This window comes from Littorina saxatilis, linkage group LG6 (assembly GCF_037325665.1).
Source record: "Littorina saxatilis isolate snail1 linkage group LG6, US_GU_Lsax_2.0, whole genome shotgun sequence".
Lineage (NCBI taxonomy): Eukaryota > Metazoa > Mollusca > Gastropoda > Littorinimorpha > Littorinidae > Littorina > Littorina saxatilis.
This window is the reverse complement of record NC_090250.1, coordinates 4,005,722-4,018,578: the sequence shown is the minus strand read 5'-3', so window position 1 is coordinate 4,018,578 and position 12,857 is coordinate 4,005,722. Positions and strand designations below refer to the sequence as shown.

Here is a 12,857-nt window from a genome sequence, read left to right as displayed (position 1 = left end):
TCCTACTCTTTCACCCGCGCTTTCATGGTTCTTTGAGGTTTGTCTTTGTGATACTTTGCCTTCAAACCTCAAGGCTAAGTGGAAGCTGGAGCAAAGAGATACCGTGGATGCCGGAATATTTTAATTATATTTTAAATTCCTCTTCCATAGCTATTGATATACGTGGTCATCAACTTGGTCAATTTTACTAAACAGCACGCAAGCACTGCTCTTGTGTGGAAACCAGGAGTATTTCGACCAAGTAACAACTATTTGAAAACAGATAAAGACAATGCGAGAAATTCAACCCCAACCCTATCTGTGCACATGAGTGAACTATGATCCTGTCCAGCAAACGTTCCTGAATCAAATAATTTCTCGTGCAAGAAAACGACAATAATTATATTAAGCACAGTTTTAAACTGTCAATATTTTCTTGTTTAGACAAACCATGGTTCCTTCTCTGAGAACTGTGGTTTGCAATAACAAACATGACACTAGTGTGAATGTTCTTCGCGAATAGCTTTCTAAAGACTATACTGTCCATACATATGTACGCCCTTGAGAAGATTTTTGAAAATGAATAGTAAAAGAATTTGACAAGGAAGCAAAATACACGTTAAGTGTTGAGGTGTGTGAGGGTGGCCCAAGCAAAGTTGATCCAAACGGTCAGTATACGTGCAAACATGTACGAGCTCCCGCGGACATCTGAGAAAGCTTGTAAGACGGAAGCGTTTGAAGTGAAACGGCACATAGTCTGGCGAATTACTTCATTATCTCCTCAAAGCACCACTGAACCTACCCCCACCTCCGCCACCAGCCCCTTATTACCCCCTCTCCAAACCCTCCGCCCGCTCTCTTTTTTTCTTGTTGGCTATTGGTTTCGGGCCAACATTGTACTGATGACAAAACGTTTTATTATTGTGGTTAGTGAGGGAGCTAATAAAGAACTTTGTTGTGTAGCTTTGTTTATGTGCCTGAAGAAGACCCAAGGGTCAAAACGTCGCGTAAATTGTTTCGTTGTCTTCGTTCACACGTGAGTACAGTATTTTTCGGTCTTTTTCTTATTCACATTGGTTTCCCCTTATTTGCACTAAAAAAAAAAAAGGGGGACATTTCTTTCACATCGTTTACACTTTTGAGCAAGAATGAAATACAGACGTTTGTATGAGACCATTTTTCCTATTCTGTGAAACGCTCTTTGCTTTAATTCTGACCAACTTGAGTTACTAAATTCTTCAAAAGAATACTAAGACATTTCAAATGGGTAAATCTCTTAACAACTTAATACAACAAAGAACCAATGATTCACTAAAGAAAAATATCAAATACATCACTGCTCTCATCACAAGTGCTTGTTAAAAGCATAGCTAATCCATCTCAGAAAACCAGGAGCAAAAGTAGGAATGGACAAGGACACAAGAAAATGCTCTCAAGTTCAATAAGGCTGTGGGTTTGTACCCGACTTAATAATAATCTTTAGTATGCCCTACAAGGAAAGGAAATTATTTCGGGATTCCGAATGTGAGTCAAACATAGAACATTGTGTAATCTCTATGTACAGAAGCCCAAAATAATCATTAGATCAGTAAGAAAATCGCAAACAGCACTTCATCATTGTTCATGAAAACTGCTGCAGTCAGCTGTCTGCGGAAAATCCTGCAGATAAATTTTGCCCAACGGCTGTCGTTGAAGGTATAGTGCAACCCAAAAGGAGAAAATTCAATGGCAAGTTGAAATCAACGTCTAAGCGTGACCCTTCCCCCTCATCCACCTTCACCCCCCCCCCCCCTCCTTTCCACCCCAAACCTCCTTCCAGCCCAACTGACCATATAATGGTAGCACAAAACTTCGTAATATGCGTACTGTGTCCACAGTCCAGAGATAACAATGCAGGCTAAGACTAAAGCACGCACCTACACACACACACACACACACGCACACACACACACACACACACACACACACACACACACACACACACACACACACACACACACACACACGCACACACACACACACAAACCGATCATATCTCATCATATGTCGGCCAAATAGACTACGAATTTCAATCCCATTGTCAGGATGACTCAGCACAAGACCGGCAAGCACCACGAACCCATCACGCGTCCGATAGCTCTGTCAGATTTGGCACTGCGCAAAATGTCACCACCGACACCTACACCTGTTCACACTGTCAAGAGGAATGCAGGGACAGATTTATCTTGTCTACAGCAAGCACGTCCAATCTGGCATTTGTCGCCAACCGTGTTCCATCCCAGGCATCAGAACCGAACCAAAGCCAGGGCAAAACCCTTCTATACCTGCATCAGTCGGAATTCTATAGTCATCCTTGGGCTGTATATTAGAGAGAGAGAGAGAGAGAGAGAGAGAGAGAGAGAGAGAGAGAGAGAGAGAGAGAGAGAGAGAGAGAGAGAGAGAGAGAGAGATATTCGTGTCCACAACATAATTCTGGCAGAGTACTGTTTCAAACTTCCAAAGACGACGAATATTTCTATTTCCCTTTAAAAAAAAAAGAGAAAAAAAGAGAAAAAAATGAATAAAACCCTTTCCCGTTTCCCAAATAAAAAGAAGTGGAAAAAAAAGCCAAGTCCAAAAGTCAGGAGGGGAAAAAAGAACAACAACCCCAGAACACATATCTGGCTGTGTTGACCCAAGGTTTCTAGCGGAGCAGGAACACCTGTCGTGGTGCGATGGCGGCGCATTGCGTGACAACACGACCCAGTGACACCCTCCTTGCTCCTGCCAGCCACCAGCTTAACGACCGCTCGTCATCAGTTTGAACACGGATTGGAACGCACACGTCAAAACATCGCGCCGTTCTAAGGGCCCACACAAACCTTGAAAGCTGTCTGTGGACTGCTCACAACTTTGCAACCAAACACAGAAGTCCCAACTCACGTGGGATAGTCCTTTGCCTCGCGCTTTTCTTACTTGCGTTAACAATATTCCATAGCAATTTTAAAAATACCACAGAACAAAAGATACTGCTCTGCACATCCTTTGGTAACATGTCTTTTGCTTCTACCAGCATCTCTCGCGCCATGCGGTTGCAGTCAGGCCAGATGGGGGGACAATAATTATTACTTGACATGCAACGGAAATAATTGCTAACAATTTCTAGCGACATCACTTTTTGGGACTCCAATGACGGGCAAAAAAGCCTCGGCTCGGAAAAGCGCGGTGCATTTTACTCAGGGATAACGACACAATGTTCGGTTTGAACTGTGCAAGGTAAAAAGTTCTCTGCATTCTTACCTCGCACGAGAGTAAAGATGGGGCAAGGGGAAGAGGTTGGAAGGCATGCTCAGCTTACCGGTACTACCTTTTTAAACGAACAAATCCCAATCAAATATTTCTAGGGATTGAGTCGAATGCTTGATAAGCTGTTCAAACGTTCCTAAAAGCCTGGGCTTCCTTGAATCAATTTGTGAAGCAGGGTCCTGATGATAGAGCTGTATCCACTGCGGCTATAAATAATTCAGGGTTCGTGATGGGCATTTCTGTGCGTTCGTAAAGGAATCCCTAGACAAGCTTCTTCTTCTTCGTCCGTACTACGCTAGTCTACTGACCGTAGAAGGACATGCCGACTCTAAAAGGCCCTTGTTAGTCCGCCTCGTTTGATGAGTGAATTGAAGAGCAACATGAACACATGACAGTAAGGCACGAAAGGCGAGCAGATTTGACAGAAAGGCGCGATACAGGCTTTGGGCACTCCGTTGGTAAAGCCTCCCAAAAATTCGGCCAAGATGACTTCGCGAAGTCTACTTCATGAAGTTCGCTGCACGAAGCGTAGGCACTACATTTTCGGTAATAAGATTTAGCAAAAGACTTAGCAAAATCTGCGTGCGTGTGTGTGTGCGTGCGTGTGTGTGTGTGTGTGTGTGTGTGTGTGTGTTCAGGTGAAAGAATGTTCTAATCCCTATAAAAACCTAGAAATATCTGTGGTGGGTCACACAACATATTACACAAGATAGAAGGTAGAATGCAGAGCCCGGTAGCAGGCTCACAACGCTTCAATGATGAACTCTGCTTTGAAAATAGCGAGAGACTTGATATATTGTGCAGAGTGCCAGACAAGGCAGCACAAGTTCACGGAGTCTATTATTGCCCCACACAACAGGTCCCTGGCCCCATCACAAAGTGCCAGGTCCAATTTTTGTGCGACCTTCCACCAGCCCCAAAAAGCGTGCCCCATTAACTATTTTCAGGTAGCTCCTCGTTGGCTGGATGAGCTTCACCTGGCTAGATCGCGGCTATATGCCCAGGTAAATCGAGGGGGGGGGGGGTAATGAGCGAACGCACCTGTGGCTGGCATCTTAATCACTGACTGCTTCTACCTGAGGGAGTGTCTGTCCTGGGAGCTATTGCCCCAATTAGTTCCTCTGAGCACAGAAGGGATTTTCGCATTTCATTCAATTAAAATACATTGCAATCGGCGGCTGAAACCGATTAATTGTTACAGACGACGCAGGTTTGTTTTTCCGTTGTTTTTTGGGGTGCTTCTTTGTTCTTGCGTTTTTTTAGTTAGAAGTTAAACCCTGGAATAACACACACACACACACACACACACACACACACACACACACACACACACACACACACACACACACACTAATCTACTGGATACTTTCTGATTGTGACTGCCTAAGAAAACAAGTAATCACATGACTGAATTGCAGAGTCGACCATTATTCGTCGAGGTTTCTGGATAAAAAGGCTTTGACATCAGACCACACATTCTTACAGTTAACCCGTAACCCGTAGGTCGTAATAGGACCTTAATAACAAACTATAGAAAACTTACAATCAACCTGCTAATAAAACAAGAAGAGCAAACGCTCGATCGAGTCACTTTCGCAGTTCTGAATATTATATGAGGCATCAGATGGACAGGAAGAAATTGCTATTCACAACACAATACAGATGTAAATAATTTGATGTAAAGAATAATCCTATAAAGTTTGAATCAAATCCGATGAATAGTTTCAGAGATATGATATTTCAATTTTTTTCCTTCAAGACATACCTGTGACCTTGAAAAAGGTCAAAGGTCACCAAAGCAGACGTCAAAGTGTAGAGGTCACTGGGAGTCACGTTCACATAAAATTTGAGCCCGGTCACTTTTATAGTTTCCGAGAAAAGCCCAACGTTAAGTTGTGTGTTGCCGAACAGAAAAGGCTAGTTATCTCCCTTGTTTTTCTGATAACGTTCGTAAAAGGCTACAGATGTAAATACTTTGATGTAAAGAATAATCCTACAAAGTTTCAATCACATCCGATGAACTTTGTCAAAGATATAAAATGTCTAATTTTTCCTTTGACGCTGACCTGTGACCTTGAAAAAGGTCAAAGGTCAACGAAACCATCGTTAAAGTGTAGAGGTCATTGGAGGTCACGATTAAACAAAATATGAGCCGGATCGCTTTGATAGTTTCCGAGAAAAGTCCAACGTTAAGGTGGTGTCTACGGACGGCCGGCCGGCCGGACGGCCGGCCGGACAGACTAACACTGACCGATTACATAGAGTCACTTTTTCTCAAGTGACTCAAAAACGCATCTAAAATGTCAAAAAGACAAATAAAATAAAAACATGACACTATAATTATAATTCCAAAGAACAAGGGGAAGTAAGCGCTCTAAATGTTGCCAGCAGTAAATGAAAGCTATGCGAAAACAGCCTTCTAGCACAAGATAAACAAGACAATACGATTAAGATGCATTGAATGAACAAGCAATATACAAGACTATAAAACCCGCGAGCAACCTAAACGCCAAGTACCACTACGTCTAGCAGAAGCATAGCAGTAGTCTCGCTGATCAAAGCGGGACCGAGTCATGCAGGGAACTCGAGGCATTCAGCACCAAGCATGAATAGTAAACAATTGGTCCGGCCACTGTTTTCATCGTAACAGCACAGCGCCAAGCCCATTCTTGGGCCTACAAAGTTATCAAGTCTCTTAATGAGTATTCACATCAGTGTTGTGTCTGCGTGGGTGGCTGTTTCTTGGCATATGCGACAAAACTGTACAGAAAAGAAACGGAGAGAGAAAAAGCTGCATGATGGCCACATGGTGCTAATAGGATGTTTGTGTCGGTGCCCACATCACTGACCATGGCAGCGACACAAGAAGAATGACAGCGAGATCTTCTCATCATCCTTCTCTGGCCTACCGTTCTACATGGCCAAGATCCAACACCATAACAGCACCCCCACCATCCCTCAATCTCCCCCCACACACACACACACACTCACACAGAAATCCTGAGTCTACACATGATTTCGCCTGTCCGGCTTGTCCAAACTTCCCCTACAATACACCTTGTAATGGCGTAGAAGAAATTACACTACAAAAATGTACCAACAATTAAAATAAACAATGCAAGAAAACAGCAAACAGAAAGCTACAGGTATTTTGTGACAAGTTCAGCAATGCAGTACAATATGCTTAGTCAACAATCTAGTCATGTACCTGTTCAGCCAACAACCACCTTTTCCGATGCCCTCTAAGGACCACGTACCACATCTCCCGCAGCTTATATTACGCAGCATGCAATGCATCATGTGTTTTAAGCAGAAAGACAGCCACTGGCAGGCGAAATGCACGGAAACCTGCGAGAGTTGAAACTCACTATGGTTTGGGGGAAATGCTGGACCAGTAACTCTCGACTACAACTGACCGAGGGGCCAAAAGGTAGAGCAAAGAGGTAAAAGAGAAAGACAGGCATTACATAATCGTACAAAATCAATGCACGTTCAGGGCGGGGAAACAGGCTTGTGTGTGTGTGGGAAGGGGGGGTGCTGTCATACTCTAAAATGTGTTACCTTTTGCCGCTGATTAACATTTCAATAGGCAGATAACAAAGCTATCCTTGTCAAGATCAGAGGTGTAGCTAAAACAGTTGAACCACGATTCAAAAAGTGCACAAAGGTTGGAGAGAAAAAGCATCACAAACACAGGACAACAACCATTGCAGACACTCCCACGACGCAATTTTAACCACTTTCACAGGAATTCTTGCAACCTGTTGATGCTGCTGCAGCTGCTGCATTTAGCAACCCAGTTCCTGTTTTTGCACTATACCAAAGCTCGAAAGCCGCTGAAGTTTCATCCTCCCCACAAAAATAACTTGAAACGCTGCGTCAGAATGGTTTACTCATTTCACTGGTTACGCCTACCTTACACATTCCACGAACACCTTATCTTTGAAGTGTGAAATTTAGCAAGATGCAGTGATTTACCAAAATACGGATACATGCATGGTCTGAAGCAGAGTGAACCGAGTAATTTTATGTAATCCACTTTCGGCCAAGATAGGGGTGTTCACCAAAATACCAAAACATTCGAACCCCATTTTAAAATTCCCCCATTGAAGACCTCTCCCCAAGGCCCTTCTTGTACTCCAATTCTTAGACTTCCTCTTTTCAAGAGCCGAATTTCTCAGAGTTTTGCTTGTCTTGGGGGGGGGGGGGGAGGGGGGGGGGGTCCCCACTGTACGTGGTTTGAAGACAGAGTGAAACGTGTAATTGTTTGTCATCTGATATCCACTTTGGCTATCTCCACTCTCTCACCACCCCTTTCCACGCCACCCTCGTCCTGATTTCAACACGTAAAGTGAAGGACTTATCAATACCGTCTCTCCAAGAGAGAGCAGGTGTGAGTGCCAATATTTACATGTTTGGTTGACGACACGATTACGATCTTTCTGCTAACGTGTCACAAACCCCACCCTAAGCGTCACACAAACAAAACCCATCAGTTCTGACAGTGCGTCATGTTCAAAAGTTCAGGTACGTGTAAAAATATAAAAAAAAAAGCTAACGATTGCCTTGGCATGAAGGCCAATAACTTTCGATTGACGTATGCGATCTGCGACTGATGCCACAGACAAACAGGTGTGACTCAGAGCTGGACCTAGTGGATGAGAAGAGGGGATTCCAAAATGAGGCAGGGGCACAGATGCTGATCAGACGGGGGGGGGGGCCTGAGACAGATCTGTGACAATAAACAAAACCAGTTCAAAAATAACGAGTGTGTCATACCGTTACCGAGACAGTGTCATCACACCACTGAGTCCAGAAATCACAAGTGTATGGGAGTTGGACAAGTTAGTATTTGCAAAGGCAGACAAATAACATAGTTGCCTTTATGCACCAGCCCACAATCGAGTCTGACTTGAAATGTGCAGGCTTTCGTTGTTCTCGTCTGGTAAATAGGTGCTAGCACATTTCCATCGTCTCTGAAAAAACACCAACATGTACATGTTTCTGTTGTTACTACCCAGGAATATGTTTACTCGCTCTCATTCTGGCAGAGGCTCAACAGGTTCGGTAAAATGTCAGTTGTATCCAGCTTTCTTCCCCCAACAGTGGTGACGTTTGCACAGAAATGAAGATCTCTCCCAGGGGAATGTCTGCATAAAGTGCTGCACATAGCACAACACATCAAACACCCAAAATGCCAACCTCCAGCATTTGATTCTGTCACAGAGTGGACTGCACTCTTCGCCCACTCATTAGAAAAGGTTCACTGTTTATCAACGAAACGTACTATTAGTGAGGGAAAATTCTACTACAATCATGACCATAAGTAAAATATCGATATCGAAGGTCTACCATGTGGTGCTGGTACGTTGCAGCCCCCCACCCCCATCTCTCTCTCTCTCTCTCTCTCTCTCTCTCTCTCTCTCTCTCTCTCTCTCTCTCTCTCTCTCTCTCTCTCTCTCTCTCTCTCTCTCTCTCTCTCTCTCTCTCTCTCTCTCTCTCTGTGTCTCTCTCTGTGTCTCTCTCTCTATCTCTCTCTCTATCTCTTTCTCTCTCTCTATCTCTCTCCGCTTTCTCTCTCTCTCTCTCTCTCTCTCTCTCTCTCTCTCTCTCTCTCTCTCTCTCTCTCTCTCTCTCTCTCTGCGTGCGTGCGTGCGTGCGTGCGTGCGTGCGTGCGTGTGTGTCTGCCTGAATGCGTATGTGCTGTGCTGTGCTGTGCTGTGTTGTGTTGTGTCATCTTGTGTTTTGTTGTGATGTGTATGCCTGCTTGCCTACCTGCATATCTGTATGCTTTCTTCCCTCTATCTGCAAAAGCAAACAAGCATCCAAAGAACTAGCCCTGTATGACTGATGTCGGCACAGTGAGTTACGACATGGCGGAGGGCAAACATTTGTTGTTTGAGTAGAGAAAGATGTTTGTGTGTATGTTTTGTTTTGTTCTGTGTCTGTCCTTATGCCTGGCTGCTTGTGCCTGTCTGTCTCTGAGTCTGTCCGCGTGTTTTACCCCTGTCTCCGCACCAGCAAACACGCAGCCAGAGAATCAGCCCTTTGTGACGTCGGCAAATTGAGTTACGACACAGCGACCGGCAAACACATGCTGCGTCAGCAGAGAGAAAGGTGTGAGCGTGTGTTTTGTGTCTGTCTGTCTGCCTGTCTGTCTGTCTGCGTGTTTTACCCCCGATTCCGTACCAGCAAACACGCAGCCAGAGAATCAGCACGGTGACGTCGGTAGATTGAGTTACGACACAGCGGCGGGCAAACACATGCTGCGTAAGTGGAGAGAAAGGTCACGGTGCGCATTCACCGCAGTGACCTTGGTGCACGTGCTACTGTTATAATCACCACCTGTGTTGTGTTGTGCACACCTTGTTTGTCACTTGTGTTCCCCGCCAGGATGCACCGTTTACCTGTTTTTCACCTTCTCTTTTTCCGACAGGCATCAAGCTCCTATGGAGTTGTGCACCGAGATGTCAAAAGGTTGTTAGCAGACTAAACGTCCTGTTTCCTGACGTAAGAAGTTATGAAATGACTTCACTTACAGATGAGAGGGCAATTTGTATAGAGTCACAAAACAAAACAACAAAACAAAAACATCATCATAAATGTTAAAACTGCAAGGTTGCTGCGTAAAACTTATCTCTTACATCAGACAGAATCAACTAACCGCATAACAACTGCGCTATTTTTGAAGACAGCGATTTTTTTCAGTTTAAATCCCAAATCGTGCCTTTATCAGGAGGAACTCTAAGGGGAGCTGCTGAACCAGATAAAACCAAATTTAAGCCAAGAATTAAATTGTAATACCAATACCAATACATATACATTAGACTCCTTTCCCCCATCTCACAGCATGGATTTGTGTGAGAACAAAATAAAGCCATGTTTCAGGACACGTGCAGAAGAGCTCGTCTAACACTTGCATGGCCATACTCACCAGTCTCGTCTTCCTTGGGCCTGTTGAAGTCCAGTCCTAAGTTGACCCGTCTGTCAATACTGCACTTCCTCCGGAAGCTGCTAGAACTGTCAGCACAACCCTCCTCCTTGTCTCGGCATACATTGCCCTTGGAACCACTCACTTCATCCTCGGTCCTCTCGTTCTGACTGGATCTTCTGCGACTGTCTCGTCTGACACTGCCGCCATCTTCAGAGGCTTTTACGGTGGAGTCTTCCACACAACTGTCGTTTTCCACTGTACTGTTTCTTCTCGAATCCGAGGAGAAATCACCGGACTTTCTTCTAGAATCACCCGCGGATATGCTGTTTCTGTGTTTGTCGTACACTTGTGAAGTACTGGTGCTGTTATAGCGACTGCTGGCGTCTGCGGGAGTAGTCCCATACCGTTTTGAATCAGTCGTGCTACCAATACTACCACTACTATAGTCTGTAGAAGTACTCCCATACCGCCGGGAGTCACCCGTGCCAACAGTACTACTACTACCACTACCGTATTTGCTGTAGTCTGTAGTAGAACTACTGCCGGTGACACCCCCGTATCTGTAGTCACTGGTAGCGGTACTACCTCCATACTTGCTGTAAGTACAGGTACTCCCACCTCCGTATTTGTGGGAGTCACTGGTGGTACTCCCGTATTTACTACTGTAGTCGCTAGCGCTACTCCTTCTACTAGAGTAGCCCCCAGTGCTGTACTTGCTGGAGTAGTCTGTCGAGCCGTACTTCCCGTAGCTGCTGGTAGTGTTGCTGCTGTAGTCCGTGCTGGGAGAGTAGCCTCCGTACGAGGCCCTGTGTGGCCGCGAGTAGCTCGACATTGTTGCCTCTTGGTGGCAACGGCAACAACTTTCAAAAATGGATTTCTTTCTCGAAAAAATCACGGCACAAATGTGTTTCTCTTGCACTCAAATTCATCAGGATATTTGCTCAGATGTAGGATGCAATGCGTTGCCGCGAGTATCTCGACATTGTTGCCTCTTGGTGGCAACGGCAACAACTTTCAAAGATGGATTCCTCTCTCGAAAAAATCACGGCACAAATGTGTTTCTCTTGCACTCAAATTCATCAGGATATTTGCTCAGATGTAGGATGCAATGCGTTGCCGCGAGTATCTCGACATTGTGGCGTCTTGGTGGCAACAGCAACAACTTTCAAATATCGCTTTGAATTCCTTTCTCGAAAAAGTCACGGCACAAAAATGCGTCCCTTGCGCTCAAATTCATCAGTAGATTAAATTCCAGGAATTTCTTCAGACAATCCTGTGTGTGAAAGATTGATAATCACTGTCAAGTACTCACACTGGGTGTCACTGTGAAGGTAGAAATACATTCAGTCGCGGAAAAGCTCATAAAGTCCCGAAAGCATACTATATACGCAGCTATGCACTTTAACATTTACCAACAGCGCAATAGTTATTAAAAAGTTCTTAAAACGCAGTGTTGACGAAGAAGGCGGACCACTACTAACCACCCAAGTATCCTATTCTATGTGGCGGCACAATACAAAGACAACTGCTTCACCTCGCTAGCGTTAAAGAGCCCAAAACTAAAACACACGTATCAAAAGACACCGAACATTTCAGCACCCACAGGTTGGCATTCCCAGGCATTCCAGCACAGCATTTGTATTTTGACATGCGAAAGTTTTCCCTGGAAGATACTTCCGCACGCACACACAACGCTCCCCTTGGGACGACAAGTCGTTTGTGATGATCCGGTGCCAGAAACACGGAAAGAAACGCACTAGACACAGAAAGGTCAGAGGGAGGCACCGTTGGTAGGGGTGAAAGGAGGGAGGAAACAGGAGGCTCTTTGTCTCGGTTAGCCAGATAGGGTATCTGGCAGTACCCTCCTCATTCACCGGGTAGCTGACAAGAGGTGGACTGCCCACTGAGGAGGACGCCAACCCATATACCCGCTCTGTGGCAATCTACCAATTTAAACCTCCTGCGATTCTCTGTGTGTTGTTTGACTAAAGTCTGCACAAAGATACCAATTCTAAACCTCTTTTGGATCTCTGTGTATTGTCTGATTAAAGTTATCAATGTAAATCTCTTATGATTCTCTGTGTATTGTCTTACTAAAGGCTGCAGAAAAAAATAGCGTCTCTAGCCTATCTGGCAGGGAGAAGAGTGCCTATCTGGCAGGGAGAAGACTGGCCACTGGGGAACCCTACCCTCCTACTCGGTTCGCATACTCTGTGTCGATGTACTACATTCCGCTTTCACGTTGAAACCTCTAATGTTTCTCTCTTCAGTCTCTGTCCAAAGGTTGGAGAGAGAACAAATCTGTCCAAAGGTTGGAGAGAGAAAAAACCTATCTCGAGTCAGTCTCTCAACGTTTTGCTTGTCCTTGGTCAATATAATGTCTTCTGTTTTCTTCCTTATACTCTCATGGTACCAGAAGGCGGTTGCTTTTATTTCAAAACTCCCTCACTTTCATAATGTTGAGAATCTCTATATAAAAGCTGCAGAAATCATCTGCGACCAATAATGATCAGTTTCTCTGTCCTTTGTACTCCCGTGCCTTTTTTCTCAGTACTGCTTCTTTACATTCATTCCAACGGTGTAAGCTTTTTTGTCGACATTATCCAATCAATCCATCATCTACGCCGCAATATCGAGGATAATATATGTACAAAGACTG

At 44.7% G+C, this 12,857-nt stretch overlaps 1 protein-coding gene across 1 annotated transcript in view; it reads right to left on the bottom strand.

Annotated features, from left to right (window-relative positions):
• LOC138968320 (uncharacterized) overlaps nucleotides 1–12,857 on the bottom strand; it is a 177,943-nt gene that overhangs the window by 40,731 nt on the left and 124,355 nt on the right. The window lies entirely within an intron of this gene.